The 25,518-nt window shown below is 33.8% G+C and overlaps 1 long non-coding RNA gene across 1 annotated transcript; it reads right to left on the reverse strand.

The window, feature by feature from the left end:
- Nucleotides 1-13,308: 13,308 nt before the first annotated feature.
- Nucleotides 13,309-14,172, reverse strand: LOC122723176. Its single transcript, XR_006350113.1, has 2 exons — nucleotides 14,126-14,172; nucleotides 13,309-13,613 (listed from the first exon to the last, which is right to left on the reverse strand). It is a non-coding gene; the product is annotated as an uncharacterized LOC122723176 (long non-coding RNA).
- Nucleotides 14,173-25,518: the final 11,346 nt, after the last annotated feature.

The raw sequence follows: 25,518 nt of genomic DNA on the forward strand, positions 1-25,518 counted from the left end.
GGTGGTCTGAGTTCGCCGGTGGGTGAGTGGTGGTCGGAGAGAAGAAAGCTTGAAGGAGAAGAAGAGATAAAAAACAGTAGTTTAGCGTAAAAATTAAAAATAAAAGAAAAGACTACTTAAAGTGATTAGGGAATGTGATCTGCCCTGATCATTAAATGCTGGCCCTCTGGATTTTTGACAGGGTGATTTGCCCAGTGATTTGGGTAAGCAGTGGGCAAATCACTTGGCCAGACCGCTTCTCCTTTGCAGTTGCTGGGCTGGTACTGTTCACGCCCTTTTCTGATGATGTGCTTGATTTTGCGATTGGACCGGTGATCTTGGTCAAATTATCTGGGCAATTGGGCAAATCACTGCCCCGATCACTTGTGATTATGGTACATTCAGTCGATTTGCCCGGCGATTTGGGCAAGTATTGGGCAAATCACTGTCTCTGGGCTGCCTCCCAGTAGCGCCTTGTTTTCTGTCTTGGGCTGGACTTCAGTGTCTTGCTCAGTAGTCTTGGGAAGGGGGATCCAAGGAAACCTCCTCCACAACATGGACAGTAAAACCTTCATAGAATCTCTTCAAACGATGCCCATTAACTTTGAAAACTTTGCTTGTTTGTGGGCTCCTAATGTCAACAGCTCCATGTGGATAAACATGCTCAACCAAAAATGGCCCAATCCACCTAGACCGAAGCTTTCCAGGGAATAATTTGAACCTGGAATCAAAGAGCAAAACCTTATCACCAACCTGGAAGTGTTTTCTGGAGATGTGCTTGTCATGGAAGGCTTTGGTCCTTGCTTTATAATCCCATGAAGCTTCATATGCATCACGCCTAATCTCCTCAAGCTCTTGAATCTGTAATTTTCTGTGAACTCCAGCTTCTTTTTCATCAAGATTACAGCTCTTCACAGCCCAATAGGCTTTATGTTCAAGTTCCACAGGTAGATGGCATGCTTTCCCATAAATCAGCCTATATGGAGACATCCCAATTGGAGTTTTATATGTTGTTCTATATGCCCATAAGGCATCATTGAGGCGTGTACTCCAGTCTTTGCGATTTGGGCAGACCGTTTTTTCCAAGATGGACTTGATCTCCCTATTTGATACTTCAGCCAGCCCATTTGTTTGAGGATGATAGGCAGTAGATGTTCTATGGATGACGTGGTGCTTCTTGAGGAGAGTTTCTACTACCTTGTTGCAAAAATGGGTGCCTCGGTCACTGATTATGGCTTTGGGCAGTCCAAATCTTGAGAAAATGTGGGATTTTACAAAATCACCCACTGTTTTTGCATCATCAGCTCTTGTTGCTTTGGCCTCAATCCACTTAGACACATAATCCACAGCAAGTAGTATGTAGGTGTTGCCAAAGGAAGGTGGGAATGGTCCCATGAAGTCAATGCCCCATATGTCAAAGATTTCACACACCATAATGGGTGCTTGTGGCATTTCACTTCTTTTGCCAAGGTTTCCCGTTTGTTGGCATCTTGCACATGACCTACAAAATAAATAAGCATCTCTAAATATGTTAGGCCAAAATAATCCACTTTCAAGGACTTTCAAGGCTGTCTTGCGTGGCCCAAAGTGACCTCCACAGCTGTAGGAGTGGCAGAAAGTTAGGACAGATGTGATCTCATGGTTTGGGATGCGTCTCCTTATGACTTGGTCTGCACAATGCTTCCATAGGTAAGGCTCATCCCACACATAATACCTTGCTTCCTTCTTGATCTTGTCTCTTATGTGTTTGGGCAAATCAGTGGGTAAATCACCTATGGCAAGGAAGTTAACAATATCAGCATACCATGGTTCCTCTTCTTGGACAGCAAAGAGGTGCTCATCAGGGAAGGTCTCATTGATGGGGCATGTCTCCATCTCGGTCAGAATTCTGCTGAGGTGATCAGCCACAAGGTTCTCCTTGCCTTTCTTGTCACGGATCTCCAAGTCAAACTCTTGTAACAGCAATATCCATCTCACCAGCCTAGGTTTGGACTCTTTTTTCTTGATTAAATACCTTAGTGCAGCATGATCTGAGTATATAATCACCTTTGTACCAAGTAGGTAGGGTCTAAACTTCTCCAATGCAAACACAACAGCCAGCAACTCTTTTTCCGTGGTGGAATAATTGCATTGTGCAGCATCTAGGGTGCGTGAGGCATAGTGAATGACATGAGGAGAGTTACCTACACGCTGTCCCAATACCGCACCTACAGCAAAGTTGCTGGCATCACACATGATCTCAAATGGAAGGGTCCAATCAGGTGGCTGGATGACTGGGGCAGAAATTAGGAGTGATTTGATCAAATCAAAGGCTGATTTGCAGCTGTCATCAAAGTTGAATGGTACATCCTGCTGTAACAATCTGCAAAGAGGCTGAGTTATTTTAGAAAAATCCTTGATAAACCTCCTGTAAAAACCAGCATGTCCAAGGAACGATCGAATCTCCCTAATGCTGGTTGGGTAGGGCAGATTTTTGATGGTGTCGATTTTGGCTTTGTCCACCTCAATCCCTTTTGCTGAAACAATATGGCCTAAGATTAAGCCATGGCTGACCATGAAGTGGCACTTCTCATAGTTGAGAACCAAGTTTGTCTCCAAACACCTTTGAAGTATCTTCTCCAAGTTGGCTAGGCATTCATGGAATGAGTTGCCATACACCGTAAAGTCATCTATGCAGACTTCAATGATCCTCTCCACATAGTCAGAAAAAATGCTCATCATGCACCTTTGGAAAGTGGCTGGTGCATTGCAAAGACCGAAGGGCATCCTCCTAAATGCGAACGTGCCAAATGGGCATGTGAAAGTGGTCTTCTCTTGGTCTTCTGGTGCAACGGGGATTTGATAAAATCCAGAATATCCATCAAGGAGGCAGTAATGGCTTTTTCCAGCAAGTCTCTCAAGCATTTGGTCCATGAAGGGCAAGGGAAAGTGGTCCTTCCTTGTGGCTGTGTTGAGCTTCCTGTAGTCCATGCAAACTCTCCACCCATTTTGTACACGAGTGGGTACTAGCTCTCCTTCAGAATTAGGGACAATGGTAATCCCGGTCTTCTTTGGTACCACATGGATGGGACTCACCCATTTACTGTCAGAAATGGGGTAGATTACCCCAATGTCTAGGAGCTTCACAATCTCCTTCTTTACAACCTCCATCATAGGTGGATTCAGCCTTCTTTGTGCCTCACGAACAGGTTTGCACTCATCCTCCATAAGTATCCGATGCATGCATGTTGAGGGTGAGATACCCTTTATGTCCTCCAATGTCCACCCAATTGCCTTCTTGTGTCTCCTCAACACATCCAGGAGCTTTTCCTCTTCTTCTTGGCTGAGCTGGTTGGAGATGATTACTGGAAGTGTATTTTCAGCTCCCAAGTAGGCATATTTGAGGTGATTAGGCAAGGGTTTCAGTTCTGGTGCATTTTCTTTCTGCTGGTTTTCTGTCTGCCTGCTGTCTGATTTGAGCTGTGATTTGAGCAGATTTTCTGGTATTCTGGGCAAATCACTGGGCAAATCACCCACATCCAGCAAGTTACAACAGTCTGCTGTTTTGTCTTCTTCAGAGATGTTGCTGTCCACTTTTCCTTTCCTGCAAAGACCTTCATAAAGTAAGTTTTCTTGATCAAAATCAAAAACTTCTTGACTTAAATTATCAATAACATCAAGTCCATAAACATGAGAAACATCATTGGGGAATTTCATGGCATCATAAACATTAAATTTGATAACTTCCCCTTCAAAATCCATAGTCAATGTGCCATCATGCACATCAATTTTTGTTCTTGCTGTGCTCAAGAATGGTCTCCCAAGTAGGATATCAGAGGTGGTGTTGCTCTTGTCTTCCTCCATGTCAATAACATAAAAATCTGCTGGAAAGACTAATTGGTCCACTTGCACCAACACATCTTCAAGCACTCCTTTAGGGTAGACAATGGATCGGTCAGCCAATTGGATCATAATGCTAGTGCCCTTGAGTGTACCTGCATTTAACAAGTTAAAAATAGACAGAGGCATGACATTTATTGAAGCTCCAAGGTCACACATGGCCTTCTTTATTCCCACATTGCCTATTTTGCATGAAACCGCAAACATTCCTCTATCTTTGCATTTGACTGGTAGTTTCCTTTGGATGACAGCTGAAACACACTCCCCCACACTTACCTTTTCACGTTCAGCAAGTTTCCTTCGGTTGGTGCATAGCTCTTTGAGAAACTTGGCATACCTTGGAATTTGTTTTACAGCATCAAGTAGGGGAATGTTGATTTCCACTTTGCGGAGTGTCTCAAATATCTCTTTTTCCTCTTTCTCCTTTTGGGACCTTGCAAATCTCTTTGGGAAGGGAGGAGGTACCTTGAATTTCTCCATAGGTTGCTGTTTCTGCCTTTGGCTGGATTCTGCCTGGTCTGTTGATTTGGGCAAATCACTGTCTGCCTTCTCTGGAGAATTGGGCAAATCACTGCTGGACAGCTTAGTTTGCCCAGCGATCGGGTCAGTTTCTACAAGCAAACTGGGCAAATCACTGCCCTGATCACTTTCTGGCAGAATTTCTTCCATGCCCTGTTTTTGCACTTTTTCAGCCCTATTGTCTTGCAACTCCTTTCCACTCCTCAATGTGATGGCACTAGCATTTTGCCTTGGATTTATCTCAGTTTGGGAAGGTAGCTTTCCTTGTGATTCAATTTTGTTTAAGGATGAAGCCATTTGCCCCATTTGTTTCTCAAGATTCTGCACAGTATTTGCCAAATTTTTCACAATCTCTTCAAGGGATGCATTAGAATTTTGAGGTGCAGCTTGAGCTTGGTTCCTTTGCTGGTAGCTTGGATATTGCTGTCCCCTTGCATAACTGAAATTTGGATGGTCCCTCCAGCCTGGATTATAAGTATTTGCATAGGGATCATACCTTCTTTGCCCATTGAAGCCTCCAACAGCATTGACTTGCTGGTCCTCCTCTTGAAGGGAAGGACATAGATCAGTTGGGTGGTTGTTGGCACATATTCCACATGTCTTGGGCTGCTGAATCTGCTGGACTTGTTGGGCTTGACTCACAACAAGGCTACGGACAGCATTGGTGAGTTCAGAAAGTTGGGATGATAAAGTGGAATTACTCACCTCATTTACATTCCTTGTTGGCAGCTCTTGATCTCCAAATTGCTGAGAAGCTGCGGCCATGGTGGAAATTAAGTCCCTCATCTCTCGAGGTGATTTTCTCTCAGTTGATCCTCCACAGGCTGCATCAATAAACTTTCTTTCTGAGGGTAGTAGACCTCCATAGAAGTACTCAATGAGAGATTGGTCAGAAATATCATGTTGAGGGCAGCTTGTGCATAACTTTTTGAACCTCTCCCAATACTCATACAAGCCTTCAGAGTGCTTTTGCCTTATGCCACTTATCTCTCGACGGATGCCAATGGCTTTTGAGGTAGGGAAGAATTTTTTCAAGAATGTTCTCACCATATCAGTCCATGATGTGATGGTTCCGGGTGGTAAGTAGAATAGCCATTCTTTGGCATAGTCGTCAAGGGAAAAAGGGAAGGCTCTAAGTTTGATATCCTCTTCTGGAATACCTTGGGGTCTCAAGGTTGAGCACACAACGTGGAATGCCTTCAAATGCTTGTGAGGATCTTCATTTTCAAGGCCTCTGAATTTGGGAAGGAGATGGATCAGACCTGTTTTTAGCTCAAAAGGTGCTGTCAATGGGGGATATGCAATGCATAAGGGTGCTAGATCTCCTGCTGGTTCAGCTAACTCTCCAAGAGTTCTCTCCCGTGGCTGAGGTACTTGGATGGGCATGTTTCTTGCTTGATTTTCAGCTTCTACATGTGCAGCAGGTGGTGCCGCCATTGCTGGATTTTCTGCCATGACCAGGAATTCAGTTTCTGGTAAAAATTCTGCTGTAGCAGGTGCGGTGATGGAATTTTCTGCTGGTGCAGAAATTTCTTCAGCAGGGGCAGTAGGTGGTCTGTGAGATGGTGTTGTTGATGAAGATGGTCTTGAGGCTTGGTTCCTCAAATTTGCTTGCTTCCTTAAGCTCTTGGCAGTCTTTTCAATCTCCGGGTCGTAAAGAAGAGTGTCTTTACGGCCAGACCTGGTCATAAAGGGAAAATACGTTAGTTTAAATCAAGTTCCCCGGCAACGGCGCCAATTTTTGATAGGCGGTTGTCGAAGCCGTCAAAAATAAACCTATTAAACGATCAACAAATAAATTTGCAGATAGTGGCAATAGGGTCGAACCACAGGGAATTGACACTAAAGTCCTTCCTAATAATGACCAAGGTAAAGTAAATAACAAGTAAATAAAAGAGGGGGGGTTTTTGAGTTGATGATTAACACTAAATAGTAAAAGAAAGCAGTAATTTAGAGATGAATAAATCAATAAGAGAAAAGCTTCTAGTTGAAGTATGAGTCTAATTCAGTTTGTTCAGAATTGGTCATTGATTATTTGAAGACTCCTTTTTGATTTCAATAAATTAGTTTTGGTTGTGGAAGACGCTTCTCACAATCCAAATTCCTCCTTAGTTTTAGTTTGATTAGGAAACGTTCGCTAATCAAACACTAATCAACAAGTTGCCAAGGAACGTCCTTGGGGCATTATAGCATCGAACAACTGTTGATTGCATTAAGACTTAGAGAAACCCAATTCTATCCTTGCCAACCACGTGGTCAAGTTTAGATTATGCAACCTGATTGAATGTGTATTTGAACAATCCAAGCAATTACGGACCTAAACCATTCAAACAATATTACTCAAGCAATTTAAAAGCAATGGGCCCTTATTGATTCTAACAGCAAAGTAATACTTGTAGAAAAGATCAGATTGCATAAATATTGAAACAAATAAGAGTTCAACAATGGAGTATTAAACCTCCCAATTCATAACAAATCTGAATATTCTCAACTTCAACTAGAAAATAATGAATTTAGCCACTCATGGTGACTAAAATACACAAAAGAGATGAAAAGAACGAAAAGAAAGAACAGCTGAAGAGTTTCTAGCGAGGGAGAAGGTGCTGAGTTCCTGATCAGAAGATAGTCCTCTTGCTGGTTTTGAGACTCCCCTTTTATAGCTGAAGAATTGTCTAGGGTTTTGAAATCCCTTTTTGATTTGATGTTGAACTCCTCTTTTGATGTTGAATTTGATTGCAATTGGATTTCCTTGGATGAGAAGTTCTTTCGTGGCTCTTGGATTAGTGTTGGAAGTGATTGGATTGGATTTGGACTTCTGAAAATTCGGATTTCTGTTTGCTGTCCATTTTCCCGCTCTGCTGTAATTTTCTGCTGTCAAAGTGATTTGCCCGGCTATTTGACCAGTTTCTTCAAGTGATTGGGCAAATCACTGGGCAAATCGCTTCTCTGTGAGTCAGTCCTCTATACCTTTGCGAGTGCTTTGGCCAGTGATCTTCGATTGTTTTGGTCAAATCACTTGCCCATATCACTGCTGTCTGTTGCTTCTGGGTATTTGCTTTAGCTTGATCTGGGCAGTGATTGGAGCAGATTTTTGGGCAAATCACTGGGCAAACCATCCTTTTGTAAATTTTCTGCACTTTTTCTTCCATTTTCCAAATTCTTCCTTTTCTGTAAAAACAAGATAAAAACCATAAATTAAACTGAAAAATGTGTAAATAAGCAATAAAGAAGATAATAAAAATGTGGCTAAATTATGCTTGATCAGAAGCCCCTAGGAGCCAATGTATGTATATTTGCATGATTTGAATGAGTTATATGCATGTTGGAATGGGAAGGAGAGGTTTTTGTGCAAAGGGAACCAAGTTTCTGCCCTTTGGCAGAAACCAGGTTCGGCAGCCGAAGGACTTTCGGCCGCTGAACCTGCCTGGGAGGCAGGCCTTTCGGCTGCCGAAGTTGCCCCCGAAAAGAGACTTTCGTCTCTGTCTGGGACTTTCGGCCGCCGAAGGTGCCGCCGAACCTGCCTGGGTTTCGGCTCTAGAGGGACTTTCGGCCGCCGAAGGTGCCGCCGAACCTGCCCTGTTTATCCTTCCTTTGCATGTTTTACATGATTGTTTTAAGGTGTTTTAGGGGGTTTTTGGGGGATGTTTTCAGAGTCATGTTATAGTATGTTGGTCCCTCATTTGAGTCCACCTGTGTAGGTTCAGACCCGAGGAACCGAGGACCTCAGCAGTGAGTCAGCTGCTTCTGTCAGTGTTAGAGCTAGCCAGAGGTGAGTAGAACTAAATTAAACCTTTTATCTTACGAAATCAAATGCTTAAAGCATGTTCATGCATCATGTTTATATGTAATAGGTTGATTGCATTAGTTACACGAATATGTTGCATTGCATAAAATGTTGTTGATGCGGATGAATGTTGAATGATCCATTAGCCCTCATATGTTATGACATGATGATATGATATGGAAGTCCAGGTGTGGCCTGCACTACGCCCCTGGCACTATGTAAGAGAAAGACCGGACGTGGCCTGCACTACGCCCCCGGCACCATGGATTATGTATGTTATGTTATGTATAAGAGAAAGACCAGGTGTGGCCTGCACTACGCCCCTGGCATGATTGGAATATGTAAAGGGCTAAATGGTGACAAGTTCATCCTTGATATGATTAGTTGTGATGTGATGCATTTCATGTTATCATATGTTTAAATGTTTTGTTATTCTACTCACTGGGCTCTAGTAGCTCACCCCTCTCCCAATTTCCCCAGGTTTGTAGGTACAGGGTAGACCAGGAGGTCAGCAAGAGTATTGAAGTCATTTGTATGTAATAGATAGAATGTGGACATGATAAATTGTAAAGTTATGAATAGTTATGTAATGTAATGATATTGAGGATTAGAGGTTGTGCTTGACCTATGTATAAGGTATCCCTTTTAATGCATGATCCTAGATCTTTTATGATGTTTATGTAAACCAACTCAACATATGTTGTATCGCCCATTGGGGCATTGATGAGATCCCACAGAGGGATCATGTTTATGATTATGTTCTATGCATGTACAGGTTGAGTTTGGTGTATGAATGAAAGAGAAGTTTTAAATTTTATGTATGTTGTTGATCATGTATGGGATTAAACAGGTTTACAGATTGCATGTCAGGCTTGCTACGGGTCCCGACGGCCTTAAGCCGACCTGGATCCTAGCGCCGGTAGCGGTCCGATTTTCGGGTCGTTACAGCATTCCCCGCCAGGCTTGGCGAGGGGTTGAAAGGGATTGGTGTTTGGCTATTTGGTGTTGTAGGACTAGAAAAGGAGAACTGTTGCCCCTCTTGGGCAGAGCCCAGGTCATTTGGGGTGTTAAGGTTGCTTTCATTGTGATTAGCCATCGTGGATCTCAGTGGGTTTTGTTAAGAATGGAACTCCGGTGATGAAAAGATCTCCTTCGGTTCCCACAGACGGCGCCAATTAATGATCTGAGATCCAAAAAATAGGGTTTTACAATGGGTTCTGTAAGACTGGAAAAAGCTTCTTTACTAGAGGAGAGTATTTCTCCTTTTATATGTTTTCTTTTGTTTGCTAGTGACGTGTTAACAGAACGTATATCATTGGACCACCTGTCCCTGCTACGTTGATACGGACGTACGAGGGAATCAGATCTCTGTCCCATGCGTAACGGCCCCTGATTCTCCCCAGGCGCGTATGCGTATGGACCTACATGACGGACAGGTGGGTCTCCCTCCTGATTACAGACTGGACCGGAAGATAAGTCACGGGCCGAGCCCAAGAAGGATCTATTCATCGGGCCTAAGAGGTTAAGCCGGCCTGATTGAGGAAATTGGTTTGAGTCCGATCTGGAGGGGAACGGGCTGAACCAGTCTCACGAGGAAGGCCTTGGACCCCCCAAATGATGGGCTCACGATATGGGCCTGACCCTAGTCCGAGATGGAGAAATCCAGCGGTCATCAACCCTCGTGACCAGAAGTTTGAGACATGGCTGGCATGTTAAGATAAGTACTATTACACATTGAGAAGCGTATGATTGTTATTTAAGATGAAGGTAAAAGGGACTAATCAAAGAGATGATGGGTGTGGAAGGGGGAGAGGGGATGGTGGGTTAAATAGGGAAGGGTCCTATGAAAAAACTTTATAATATAACCCTTGTATATATAATAATTGTATTATAACGGATGATTATAGTGAATTTCAGGTAAATCCACCGTCTTTAATAATTAATATGTATTCCTTATATATATAATAGTTATTTGGAAATAGCATGTGATTGGAATTTAAAAAGCAGATTTTGAAAGAAATTTTGATGGTATTTACATCGAAGTCGTGTAAACTTCAAAATTTTGCCAATTTTTAGACTTTCTTTTGTGGAAAAAAAAATTGTTTCATATTTGATCAAATATTGTGTTAGCTGTTTGAAATTGTCATCTCTTAGTGTGGCTCTCTTGAATTCTAATCCAATTCAAGCACGTTCTGATCCTAAATTCAGGCAGAGTTGTCCTGTGTAACATATCCTCCTATCACATATTCATTCACTTGAAGCAAGTTTGCTTTCAACTTGCCAACCAGCAATCAATACTACCTAGATATATAAGAGTTCCACAAACATGCCTTAATTGACTTGGCATCTACATTGTCACTGAAACTCATGATATTAATAATAAAAAAAAATAGCCTTCCTTGGTCCTTGGGGTTGTCATGTTGTAATCCTGAATGGAATTATTCTCAAGAAAAAAATGATAGATTTCTGGTTCATGGTCGACAATTTATAGATATATAAATCATATAGAATAGCTAGTATAAAATTTTTAAATAATTTAAATAAATAATTTTGAGTCGGATAAAAAATGAATCTAAAAATTATTTTGATAAATTTTAGTTATACAAGTGCAATAAATGCTTAGAGATGAGAGGTGTTAAGGCAGTAACATGTCCAAGTCAGTTTGAGTGTAGGAATCCTGGTCCCCAAGAAGCAGTTGGTTTAGGTAAATCCACGTTCTGTCCATTGAACAAACTGCCTCTTTCAATGTCCCAACATGTGTTTGGTTAATGGTTACACACCCAAAAAATTATTGTTGAACGTAATTAATCACAAACCACTTAGATTATGTGGAAATTTGTTTCTCTAATCCTGGAATTGGCAATGAAACGGTATCTGAAAATTGGAAACTTAAAACTATAATACAATGGAGAAGTAGAACTTCCAGCCAGAGTTGTCTTGGCCTAATTAGAGCCAATTTGCAAGCCATACAAGCACAATTTTGCTTATTTTCAACTGTGAAGTTTTCTGGTTTCTGAAAGCTTCCAAACATTTAATAATATTTTTTTCTAATGATGGAAACTAAGTTCTCTTTTGGGAGTAGTAGCAGCTAAACTTTGATATTTTAAACCAGATGGCATAAGGAAGCCTATAGAAAGTAGCAAACCCGTTTGCTTAAGGATTGGCATTGCAGGCTGCAGCAGCTAAATTTGTAGAATGATGTTCTTGATGTGCAAGCTGCTTCAAGTACCAAAAAGAAAAAAAGTTTGTTGGTTGGGCTTCCAAATTGGTAGATATTTATAGAAGTCTGATCTTATAGAAAAAAAAAATTAAATATTGTTTTTATATTAAATATTATATATGTAAATTTAATTAATATTTATAATTAAAATACTAATCCATCATGGAAGAAGAGGCGGCTGCACGTGCATGGAAGCTGGGTTTGCATAAACTCTTAGTCTTTTCATGCAACGATAAGGAGGATATGTGTTTGGTATTTTCTCGGGAAAATATTCCATAAGCTTTGGAACCGGCAGAATCATCATCCCAAAATCGTTTCGAAAAGCAAAGGAATAGCTTTCTCCAGCCAGCTTTGCTTTGGGATGGCCAACAATATATACATAATTAATACTAATTTTTTCTAGCTAAATTAATTAAATAACCATTAATTGTTTTATTTTCTTGCTAAAGATTTCTTCAAGAATGAGATCCTTGATCTCTTCGTAGTACTTTTTAAAATGACAAATAATTAATATTTTGAAATATTTTTAAAACAACAGTTATTGCAAAAGGGATGTAATATTATTAGTAAACCTTTGCATATGATTTGGTCTTAACATTCAAATCATTGGAGCAAATCTGTGCAAACTCCATTAATGATAATTTGTCCTTTCCATGGTCAACAAAGAAGTTAGGATTGGATTTGCTTTAGAAAAGATATTCTTAACAAGATTTTGGGTGGATAAGATGGAAAATAAACAAGATTTTTTTTTTAAAAAAAAAATGCTAATTAAGCTAAAAAAGGATGGGGAAAGGCTAAATTTACACTGTTACACTTTATAATATATGAAATTAATTTATTGAATACACAAATTAAAATTATAATTTATTAAGTCATTAAATTTTAAAAAATAATGATAATTAAATATAAATTAATAACTTATTAAAAATGTAAAAGAAATCATTCCATTTAGTTGATTATATTTTATATTTTATTAATTGTTTTTAGACTTTCATGATAAATTATATTCAATAAAATTAAAATAACTTTGTTTTTCATTGTAAAAAGATAAATAAATATAGATTTTTCTTTAATATTTAATCTATTTTCGCAATTGATTCTAAAACTAAATTTGATAAAAGTATTGTTGTCAACTTAGTGGAAAAATTTTTAAAGATAAATTATTAACAAAATTGGTTATCAAAATTAATAATTTAAATAAATATAAAAAAAATATTAAAGAACTAGACAGGTGCCCGTTGTGTGGAAATTTTTATTTTGAAAAATTATTAATAAAATAAATAATAAGAATATAATGTATTTGAGAAAATATTAAAATATAAGACTTTTAAATTTAAGAATATGTCTGAATAAATTTTTGTGAGAATTATGGTTCATCATCTCTAAATGTATTTTTATTCTGAATAATTAAGTTGTTTCGATGTATATTTATAATAACTCACTACAAAAAAACAGGGTATCAGTGACGGATTTTTCCGTCGCTGAAAGTAAAAAATCGTCGCTGAAACTTTCAGCGACGGATTTGCGACGGACTCAAGTCCGTCGCTTAAAGTCATGTCGCTACTTTTTTCCGACGGATCGGGCGTCCGTCGGAAATATTAGCGACGGATTTCCGACGGATCTGAATTCCGTCGGATAAATTTGCGACGGATTTTCCGACGGATAATTTTGTCAGAAATTTTTGCGACGAACTAGTTCGTCGCTAAATCCGTCGGAAATTCATAATTCACGTGATGCATAATCCGTCGCAAATAATTAGCGACGGAAAAGTTCCGTCGGAAATCCGTCGGAAATATTAATATTCAATAATATTAATAATATTATTTATATTTTCAATAATATTCATGATCGTTAACAAAATATTTTTCGATTTTATTTAGATATTCTTATAATCTAAATAGTTTACAACTAAAAAATAAATTTAATATAAATTAAAAGTCATTCATAATCATTATAATTCATATTCATACACACAAATACTTCACAATATTTACAAAATCGAAAGTTTAGAACAAATCCATATACTTAACAATATTCATAAAATTTAAAACAAATCTATCAGTTTGCTGAAACATCTGATGGAGAAGTAGAATCTACAGTTGTGTGATGATGGAAATATGTTTGCTTGTGGAGTATGCTCTCGTGTTTCCTTTTGCATCTCTGTTGTCTCATGTCTTTCATTCATAGAGAGCTGCTGGCCATGCCCTCTACCTCTAAGATAATACTGCTCTTCTAGACATATGAAAAAAAAATTTATATATAAATTTCAATTAACAATAATTGTAAATAATAATAAAACATCAAATAATAAGTCTTTAAAAATATATAAAAATAAATTTATATAATAAGTAAAAATAAATTTCAGATCCATTAACATTCTTGAAAGTCCCAACAGGGCATTCCTGTTTTGCAATTTATAGCAATTAACCAAAAAGCATCTTTGACTAATCCACTAACAAGGGAACATTAAAAATGCAATCGACAAACAGTAAGAACCCTGACTGATTATTTTATAGATCTAGCTAAGGTTTTTGGGCATAGAGATGTACAAATACATATCCTTGGTCATAATAATTTTTCAACACAAATGGGATTCTCAATATAGGGCAACCAGAATGAGGATATAAATATAATAATATATCAAGACCAGTGGTCCTAGAAATTGTACAGGCATAAGATCATAAGATGTTCAAAATATTCAAATGGTCAACGAGAAATTGACAAGATGGTATTAGTAAAAATACCTCGCAGAATATACCATAAAGCCCTTTTGGACATGCCCTTCCAGTAATATTATAAATGAAAATTTTAAATATATAATTAACTCAATCAATCTCTAATTTATTACATTTATATATATAAATCAATTTATAATAATAAAATTTTAAAAAATATAAATTAAAATATAAAAAAAATAATTATATCTTCACTCTCCATCCTATAAAAAAAGAATAATCAATAAAAATATAATTTTACAATGAGTTATACAGAATAAAATAATTTTCTTGATTATATAATTATTTTCTTCTTATTTAAATTATTTTCAATGGTGAGAATATTTTTTTAAATTCACTCTTACCGAATATGTTATGATTTGCTTATTTAAAAGAATTCATTTTCTTTTAGCAAAATTTATATATAAAAATGATATTAAGATAAAATCTAATCTATATAAAAATAATGATAGAGTTATTTAATTTTTAAATAAAATTAATTTAATTTAATTAAATATTACAAAAATTACGTTTAATAAATCTTATTTTATTTATAATTAATTTTAAATTAAAAATTTTAAATAATAGTAAATTTATTTATTATTTTTTAATTAATTAAATAAAAGTAATTTATAATAAATATAAATATAAGTATTTTAGACTATTTTATTATTTGCTACTCCATTCATTTTGATATACAATTTTAATTATATGTAAAATTAAAAATAATAAAAATATATATGAATTATTATAAATAATAATTCAATTAAATTACTAGTTGATTAAATAGTTTTTATTTTATTTTAAAATATAATATATTATAAAATTTTATTTTTAATATATTAAAATACATTACTTTTATTAGTATTATTATAAATACTTTAATACTTTTTACAAAAGCTGCCTAATTAAAAGAAAAAAAAAGATTTTGTTTTGTATGAAACTATAGTTTTAGTCGGTTAAAATTATATTTTTTAAAAGATTTTAAATTATAATAAAAATAATTATAAGAATCTAAACGGAAAAAAAATTAAAAATTAAAAATTTATATAAAACTTTACGGTTTAAGATTTTGAATTATAATAAAAATAATTATAGAAATTTAAACAGAAAAATATTAAGAATTTTAAATTCATCTAAACTCTATTATTTACTTAATTAATAAATTTTAAATTTTAAATTATTTATCTAATAAAATTATTATTTTTTAATAATCTTAATCCACATATAATTTTAACTAAAATTATTTATTAAAATAATCTTATCAATCAAACTATAAAAACATTTAAGTAACAATTATTTTGAGTATTTTATTTAAATTTTTAAATATTTAGATAATATTAAAATGAGAATAATTTTTAAAATTAAAACAATTCATTAAAATATTAAAATTATTACATTAAACAATTTTTAATTGAAGTGTAAGCAGTAGATATAGAGGATCATCATCTTCGGTAATTACAAAAGATATAGGAAGACTTTCAAATATACCATCAGTAATATATGCAACCTAAAGAAGATGAATCAAACATGTAATCCAAACTATAGTAAAATCCAGATATTCTACATCAGATATTCCAAATAGATATCTTAAAATGAAAGGAGTAGACTATAGTTCTTCAGTTTCTAGGCAGTATATAATCCGGTAGAAAACTATTTAAATCAGCAGGTTGAAATAGCACACTCTTCACCACCAGCATCTGCTATAACAGAAAATATAAATAATATAAATAGGGAATTAAATGTTCTTAGTAAAGAAAAAATTGAAAAGAAGTTTTTAAAAGAAATAACTAAGACAAAAAATTTAAGAAAATTAAATAAAATTGTTAAAGAAAATAATTTTAAAAAATTAAAAGAAGAATATTTTGAATATGTTAGTAAAATAGGAAAAATAAAATTCTTTGAGTGGTTTGAATTAAAAAAGATAAAAAGTATAAATTCAATAACAGTAAGAGATAAAATGCCAGAATGGATTGTAAATGATAAAGTAATTCAAAGTGATTTTCCGCTCAAGTCGATTAGTAAAATAAAACATGGAGAAAATGAAATAATTTGTGCATCATATAAAATAGTTAAAGAAAATGATACAGATAAAAAGGTCATAGAGCAGAATAATTTTAGTAATTCAAGTTTAATATGCATAGGTACTCAGTTAAAAAAGATAGAAAAAATTTTAAAAGAAAAAGAGGTAGAAATAGAAGAGAGAAAAGAAATAAAACCGCATATTTTTAAACCATACCAGATATCAAGTTCAAGTCAAAAGGAATTAAAAGCAAATAAAAATGAATTTTTGCAAAGTTTAAAAGACCAGTTAAGTAAAATAGAAACTTCAGAATCCAGTAAAAACATAATTCCAGAGATACCTCAGTCTAAAAATATAAATGTAATAGAGGAAGAATTAGAAACTGAAACTGAGCAGAGTCGGCCAGATTCAGAAGATATAAAACAATTTGAAATAAATCCCATATCCTATAGAGAAATAGTAAGTAGAGCACCAGATCTAGGACTATTAGATAAACCAATTAGTACCTCCCAATTCAAGTACAATGCCTCGACAGTCTATGAATGGAATATGGATGGATTGTCTGAGTATAATATTTTAAGTTTATTACAGCAAATGACTATGGCAGCTAATGCATATAAAACTCAGTCTTTTGCCTCAGATAGGGCAATAGCTAAAATAATTATAGTAGGTTTTACATGATAGTTAAAATGATGGTGGGATTACCACTTAACAGACATGCAGCAATTAGAAATTTTAAACTCAATTCAAGTAAATAGTGATGGTGAACCCATATATAATGAGTCAGGAGAGACTATTCAGGATGCGGTATCAACCTTAATTCTAACAATTTCATTACATTTTATAGGAGATCCATCTCTTTTAAAAGATAAAAATGCTGAACTATTGAGTAATTTAAAATGTAAAAAATTAAGTGATTTTCAGTATTATAAAACTATATTTTTTACTAGGTTAATGTTAAGAGAAGATTCAAATCAAGATTTTTGGAAAGAAAAATTCCTAGCAGGACTTCCTTATTTTTTGGAGAGAAAGTTAGGAATAATATAAAACAACAATTTGGTAATCCAATACCATATAGAAAATTGACATATGGCCAACTAGTAAGTATAATTCAAAAGGAAGGATTACAGATTTGTCAAGATTTAAAATTGCAAAGGACTTTAAAATATGAAATGCATAAAACTAAACAAGAATTATGATCTTTTTATAAACAATTTGATTATGGCATAAGACAGTATAAAAATTGCAATGGTCAATGCTCTAAAACTAAACCAAGAAAATATTATAAGAAAGATCAGTATTATAAGAAAAAATATATAACAAAACCTAGTAAAGAAGAATACTATAAAAAGAAAAATTATAAACCTTATAAAAAATATAGGAAGAAAACCACAGTAAATAAGACACATAATAAGAAATCATTTAAAGATTTAACATGTTACAATTGTGGACAGAAAGATCATGCATCTAAGTTTTGTAGGTTCAATAAAAAATTAAATGAGTTAGAATTAGATGAAGAAATAATAAATAAAATTCAGGAATTATATATAGATTCAGAAAGTTCAGAATTAATAGAGAGTGAAAACCAGATAGATGAGTTAAGAACTAGCTCGTCAGAAAAATCAATAAGTGTTCTAACTAAAGAGTAAGGCTCATTATTGGAATTAATAAATAATATAGAAGATAATAGTACTAAGGAAAAATTTCTTAAAAAATTAATTAAAAGTTTTGATGAAACAGAAGAAGTGAAGAGTATCGTTCCTAAAATAGAAAAACAAACTTATGATTTAACTAAAATATTAAGTAAAAATAAAAAACCTAAAGAAACAGTATCTATAGAAGAATTTCAAAGAGAAATTAAAATAATAAAGACTGAAGTAAAAGATTTAAAGCATCAACTCCAGAAAGATTCAAAAAGGATAAAATTTTTGGAGGAACAATTAATTTCAGAATCGTCTTCTTCTTCATTTGAAAAAGAAGAGGAAGATGACCAGAATGAAATAAGTCAATTAGATAGTAAAGAAGTAGATAATAATTTTATATTATTATTACAAGAAATAACATCTAGAAAATATTTAATAAAAGTAACGATTAAATTATCAGAGGAATTTATAATAGATACAATAGCATTATTTGATACAAGAGCAGATCTAAATTGTATAAAGTCAAGTCTAGTACCTAAAAGGTTTTGGAATGAAACTAAAGAAAAATTAACAACAACAAATAAAACTAATTTAAATATTTTAGGAAAAACAGAAGCATTAATAGTGAGTCAAAACCTAGAGTTAAAAACTGTATTTTTGTTATCACAACAAATAAATCATATGTTAATATTAGGAATACCATTTATAAATCTTATAACACCTTACTCGGTAAAAAAAGATTGTATAAAAATTAAAGTAAAAAATAAAATAATTAGAATAGAATTCATAGAGAAGTCTAAAAGAAAAAATTTAAATTTAATAAAAGCACATTTCATTAGGACAATGGAAATAAATTCGATAATAAAATTTAAAATAGAAAACTTAAAAGATTTAAAAAATAATGTACATTTAACCAGGATTAAAAAGCAATTAGAAAGTGAAAATATAAGAATTAGAATAGAAAAATTAAAAAATTATATGGAAGAAAAATTATGTGCAGATTATCTTAATGCTTTTTGGACAAGAAAACAGTATCTAGTAGATTTGCCATATGAAGAAGGATTTAATGAAAAATCAATATCAACTAAAACCAGACCAATTCAAATGGCACCAAAATTATTAGAACATTGTAAAAAAAAAATTAAAGAATTAAAAGATAAAAAATTAATTAGTAAATCAAGAAGTCCTTGGTCATGTGCAGCATTCTATGTTAATAAAAATGCAGAAATAGAAAGAGGTACACTAAGGTTAGTTATAAATTATAAGCCATTAAATACAACATTAAAATGGATTAGGTACCCTATCCCTAATAAAAAAGATCTTTTAAATAGGTTATATAACGCAAATATTTTTAGTAAGTTTGATATGAAATCAGAATATTGGCAGATCTAGATTCACCCTAAAGATAGATATAAAACGGCATTTACAGTCCCCTTTGGACAATATGAATGGAATGTAATGCCTTTTGGTTTTAAAAAGCACTATCAGAATTCCAGAGAATAATGAATGATATTTTTAATCCTTATTCAAAATTTTGTATAGTTTATATAGATGATGTCTTAGTATTTAGTCAGAGTATAGAAGAACATTTTAAACATTTAAAGACATTTTGTATGATAATAAAAAAGAATGGGTTAACTCTAAGCAAAACTAAAATGAATTTATTCCAGATTAAAATTAGATTTTTAAGACATTACATAGAACATGGCATAATTCAACCTATAGAAAGAACAATGGTATTTGGAGATAAATTTCCAGATGAGATAACTAATAAAACTCAGTTACAGAGATTTTTAGGATGTTTAAACTATGTTATAGATTTTTATCTGAATTTAAATAGAATGATAAAATCATTACATGATAGACTTAAGAAAAATGTTGGACCATGGACTGAAGAGCATACCAGCATTATAAGACATATAAAATTTTTAGTAAAAGAAATTTCTTATCTGTATATCCCAAATCCGAATGCATTTAAAATAGTAGAAACGGATGCTTCAGATCTAGGATATGGAGGAATTTTAAAACAAAGGTTAGATAATAAAGAAAGGATAATTCAATTTACCTCGGGACACTGGAATTCAGCTCAACTAAATTATTCAACTATTAAAAAAGAAATATTAAGTATTTTAATTTGCATAAATAAATTTCAGTCTGATTTGTTAAATAAAAAATTCTTAGTTAGAATTGATTGTAAATCAGCAAAGGATGTTTTAAAGAAAGATGTTAAAAATCTTGCCTCTAAACAGATTTTTGCTAGATGGTAAGCGATTTTAAGTATTTTTTATTTTGATATTGAGTATATTAAAAGTAGTAACAATAATATTCCAGATTTTCTAACTCGAGAATTCTTACAGAACAATGGTAAGAAAGAAGAATAAACAAAAGGAAGTAAAATCCAGCCCAAGTTCTACTCCTAAAGCCTTATTAGAACATTCAGAAGACTTGGATAAAACCATAAAACCACAAGTAAAAAACTCAAGCCTATCAGATATAAAATCAGGTCCATCAGATTTAAAAAGATGGATTGAAGAATTAAGTCAATCAGCAGAGGTGATTAAAGCCTTGCAAAATATAGCCTCCTCCTCAGGAGACTCAGGTATGGCCTCTAAAACTAAAGCGATCATACCCGCTCATGGTACGGCTAGTTTGTCTCAAACAGTAGACAGTAAAGACTCATCAAATCCGTTAAAGGCTGTGGGTTTGCCAAAAATCCAATCTACTCAGGGGTATAATATAAGTTTTCATAAATGGATTATAAAAAATATATCTGATTTTGAAATTATTATTGAAAATGGTTATAATGATGTAAACCCATGGGGAGTTATTAAAAAATATTATCCTGAGAATTGGTATTTTACACCTAAGAATTTTTCAAAATCTCAGGAATACTATCATAATATTTTGGAAGATACTGAGTCAGTAAAAATAAAATATAATTTTAATAAAAATGATAAAAATATAATAGCCTACTCTTCCATACAGATAAAACGGGTTATCCATCTTAAGAATTGGCCAACTCCGAATTTGTATACTGGTCTAACATTTAAAACCCTTAAAAAGCATTTTACTTCATATAACTATTTTGATTATATAGATGCTTGGAAAAATATTTTCAATATTCAAAATCTAAACCACACTCATTCATGGCTAATATATTTTGATCAGTAAAAAATTAAAGAAACCACCAAGTTTCCAAACTTGTTTTTAAAATGGTGGCAGTATAGAGGTATTTCTAAAGAAATTCTTTCATCCGAAGTATCTCAAGTATATCAGTATTTCAAAAAGTAATTATTTTTGATTTTCAGTATATGGCGGGAACTTCTATTCCAGCAATAGTAAAAAAACATAAGATTAAATGGTGGGGATCATTCAAGAATACCACCACGGAAATAACCGTTAAAGAATGGATAGTAAAAAAAGCACAGTTCCCAGCTCTATCCTATGCTACTAAACTATCTCTGCAAGAAAATCCTTCATTCGGAGCACAAAAGGCCCAATGTCAAGCATTACTTACAGCAGCTAAAACCCTTGAAGAATATAAGATGATTTGTCAGCAAATGTTTAATTAGCTTACTTTAGGAGAAAAAGAAGGAATAAAGCAATCATCAAGCAAGTCTTCCAGTAAAAATGTTTCAAAGAAGCAGTCCAGGAGAAAAATTAAAAAACAGTCAAGTTCTGAACCAGAGTCGACAGCGTCATCCCAAACGTCATCCTCCAGTAAAAACCAGACATCTTCATACTGTGATAGTAACGAAGACGACTGTTATGGAGTTCTTCCCCAAGTAAAAATCAAAAGTAAAACAGGCAAAAGAAGAGATAAACAGAAAGCAAAAGTAAAAAAAGGAAAAGAAAGATAAATTGAAGAAAGGTAAGAAAAAGAAGGACACCTCATCTCCATCCTCATCATTAGAATCAGAGTAAAAAACAAGAATAGTAAAAGACGTGGTAGACAAACTATTCATTCACAGTAAAAAGGAACAGCAGTGGCAGACAAACTATTTATCCACAGTAAAAAGAAGCAAACAGATCGCTATTCGTGAACAATAAAAGCCGCGTGAATCAACAGTAAAGGTCTTGTGACTCAACAGTAAGAGCTTAAAATTTTTCTATAAAAGGGAGCCTCTCCTCCTGTGAAGACACACATCTGTAAACACAACTCATATACTTCCTCTCTCTATTCTCTCTATTTCCTTTGTAAATTCTCTCCTGATTCCCAGAAATTCTGTATCAGTTCTTAAGTTTTAAATATAGTAAGTTTTATTTTGTATTTTATGTCTGTTACCCTTATAAGCCCGTGTTGACGGCACTATTCTCTTCTCCCTCTTCACTCTGACTTAACTTTGGGGATCCCAAGTTAAGGTTGCAGGAACCTTGACCTTAGTAATAAAATTAAAACACCATAAGTATGCTCTGTGGTTGCAGCTTAGACTGATCTTCCACATCAGAAATTTATTTGCTTATTATAAATCACTTTATATTTTGAAGGCCAATGACTCTGAGAGGCCAGTAAATTTATACTTTCTTAGTATATCGACTGGAAAACTAGACCTCTTTGATCCGGCAAATTGTTATACCGTAAAAGAAACTTGGATTACAAAGTCACGTACTATTGAAAGTGAAAGTTATAACCTGCTAAAATTATAAATTTGTTTGTTTGTTGCTTGACTCTGAATCTTAGCATTTTTGATTTCGATCCAAAGTGTTTGTTGGTATATATATATATATTTAAAATTATATTCATAATGCATATTAATTTTATCTTATTTTACTAATTAATGGTAATAATAGTACTAATCAAATTTATTTAATATATAAATATTAGTTGTTATATATATATATATATATATATATATATATATATATATATATATATAGAGAGAGAGAGAGAGAGAGAGAGAGAGAGAGTGCTATAATCAAATTCCAAAGAGAGATGAATATGGGCTGAGATGCCGCTTAGCAAAAAAATGGGATACACACTTGAGTAGGGATGGCAGGCGGGCGGGTTTTCGCGGGTACTCGATCCGCCCAAATTCTATTAGGACGGATTTGGATATTTACAAAACGGATTTGGGCGGATTCGGATTTGAAAAATTTTACCCGTCTCGGATTCGGGTAGGGTTCGGGGTTAGGTGATCGGATACCCGTTACCCGAACCCGATTAGCTATACTTCAAAACTAACCCTAAATTCCCTTATCCCTAATTCATTTTCTCATTTTACTCGAGCTTCTGCCTCTCTCCCCCCTTCCCTTCCCATAATTTCCAATCGACACCTCTCCCCCACTTCACTGTCGGCAGCCCAGTCAACGCCTCTCTCCCCCACTTCCGGTCAGCGATATCTCCTTCTCTCTCTCCAGTCGGCGATATCTCCCACTTCCCAGTCAACGCCTCTCTCCCCCACTTTCGGTCAGCGATATCTCCTTCTCTCTCTTATCTACTCGTTCCTCTCTCCCCCACTTCATTGACGACTGGAGACAACCCGTGCCTCTCCCCAATCGGCGTCAGCAACATCTTCTTTTACTGAAATCTCTTCGGGTATGTTAACTTCATTTTTTTATACTGCATAAACACATCAAAAATACATAGAAATAGTTTTTTAGAATTTATAGACTATTAATCTAATTATTTAGATATTATTAAAAAATCTAACTATTTATTATTTGGGTTATAATATGTGAATTTTTAATTTTTTATCATTGAATTGAATTATAAAAATAGGGAGCTTGGTATTTGGGTTATCATATGTAAATTTTTAATTTTTTATCATTGAATTGAATTATAAAAATCGGGTTCGGTCGGGTTCGGGTAGTGTGCGGGTATTGCTAAATGGATTTGGAACGGGTACGGGTAGTAAAATTAAAGCACTAAACGGATTTGGGACGGGTTTGGAAATTTTATATATAATCGGGTTCGGATTTGGGTACTCCCAATTTCACGGGTACCCTACCCGTTGCCATCCCTACACTTGAGAGCATTGTGTTAACTTGTTTAAAAACTCAGCTCTGTAATATTTATATGCATATAATTTCATAAATTTTTTAATAAAAGGGAGCGGGACCAAGACCACATTTTTAATGCTTAAGTTTAAATTTTTTGAAAAACAGGGACAACTAACTCCATAACCGTAATAACTGAAAGAAAGCAGTGAGAGAAATAGGAAAAGAAAATAAATAATATGATAGCACATGAATATGGGAAGAGTTTTGGGTTAGCTAATCCATTTGATTATAGGAAGAAACAGTCAACATCCGCTTTCAAAGCCATTCTTGTTCAGATCCAAGAGTGCTATTCCACGTGCTTCTTCTGCTCTTAAACGAAGGGGTGGAAAATTCAAGGGAATGGTAAAGCCTTAAGTTTTTTTTTTTTTTTTAGTTATTATTTAGTTGCATAGAAAATTTATTAATTAATTTTTTAAATTTAAAAAATATATTAAAATATTTTTAATATTTTAAAAAATTTATTAAAAATTTTTTTTATTAATTTTAGGGAAATTTACTTTTTAATCCCTGAGGTTTAACGTAATTAACACTTCTGTCCCTCTATTTTGGCGACCCAACACTTAAGTCCCTCACTTTCTCTTCCGTCCAAATTCATAGTCCTTCCGTCCATTTAAATCGTTTGGTCAAAGAGTCAAAAGTGAGAGGTGATAATTTTTTCCAGAAATACCCTTCTCTTAATGTGAAATTCCTTTTTTTTTTTCTCTTTCATGCTTTCTCTCTCCAGTTGCAGAAGAAGAAGAAGAAGAAGAAGAAGAAGAAGAAGAAGAAGAAGAAGCTGCTGCAGAAAGAGTAGGAAGAAGAAGAAGAAGAAGAAGAAGAAGGAAGAAGAAGAAGAAGAAGAAGAAGAAGAAGAAGAAGAAGCTGTAGAAAGAGTAGGAAGAAGAAAGAAGAAGAAGAAGAAGGAAGAAGAAAGAAGAAGAAGAAGAAGAAGAAGAAGAAGAAAGAAGAAGAAGTTGCAGAAAAAGGAGGAAGAAGAAGAAGAAGGAGGTTAATTTTGTCAATTCACGTGTCCCAAACGGCTATTTTGGACGGAAGGACTACGAAGTTGGACAGAAAAGAAAGTGAGGGACTTAAGTGTTGGGTCGCCAAAATAGAGGGACAGAAGTGTTAATTACGTTAAACCTTAGGGACTACAAAGTAATTTTCCCTTAATTTTATTGTTAAATATTTTACTATTTAATTTTTATAATTTTAAAAAATTTATTAATTAATTTTTTTAAATATTTAAAATATTTATTAATTATTTCATATCAAAATATTTTAAACCTTTTTACAATATTTGATAATTAAAATTAATAAAAAAATTAACTAATAAATTTTTTAAAATATTTGAAACATTTTAATATATTTTTTAAAACTGTATAATTTTTAAAAAATAAATTGGAGTTATTATAAAAGCATGTAAAAGCTCGTAACTTCCTGGATGATCCAGTGACCATTGATTCTGGGGAAAACGTTTTCCCCACAATCATCCATCAACCTCTTAAAAGCCTCAAACCCATGTGCTATTTTCCAGGTGACAGCTTTTCTGCAAACATCAAGACATAGGATAAGTCCATTCAGTTTCAAAGGAGCCAGAAACAGAACCTTCAAGTGATTCAATAATAAATAATAATAGTAATAATTTAAAAATTGAGAGTGAGAGAATTATTCTTAGAAACTCCAGTTAAAACACAAGGCTAAGCAAGAAGCAAAGAAAGGTATTAATCCATTTCGTAGCAGTAAAATGTATCTACATGGGTCATGCAAGAACATTA

This window comes from Manihot esculenta, chromosome 3 (genome assembly GCF_001659605.2).
Source record: "Manihot esculenta cultivar AM560-2 chromosome 3, M.esculenta_v8, whole genome shotgun sequence".
Taxonomy (NCBI): domain Eukaryota; kingdom Viridiplantae; phylum Streptophyta; class Magnoliopsida; order Malpighiales; family Euphorbiaceae; genus Manihot; species Manihot esculenta.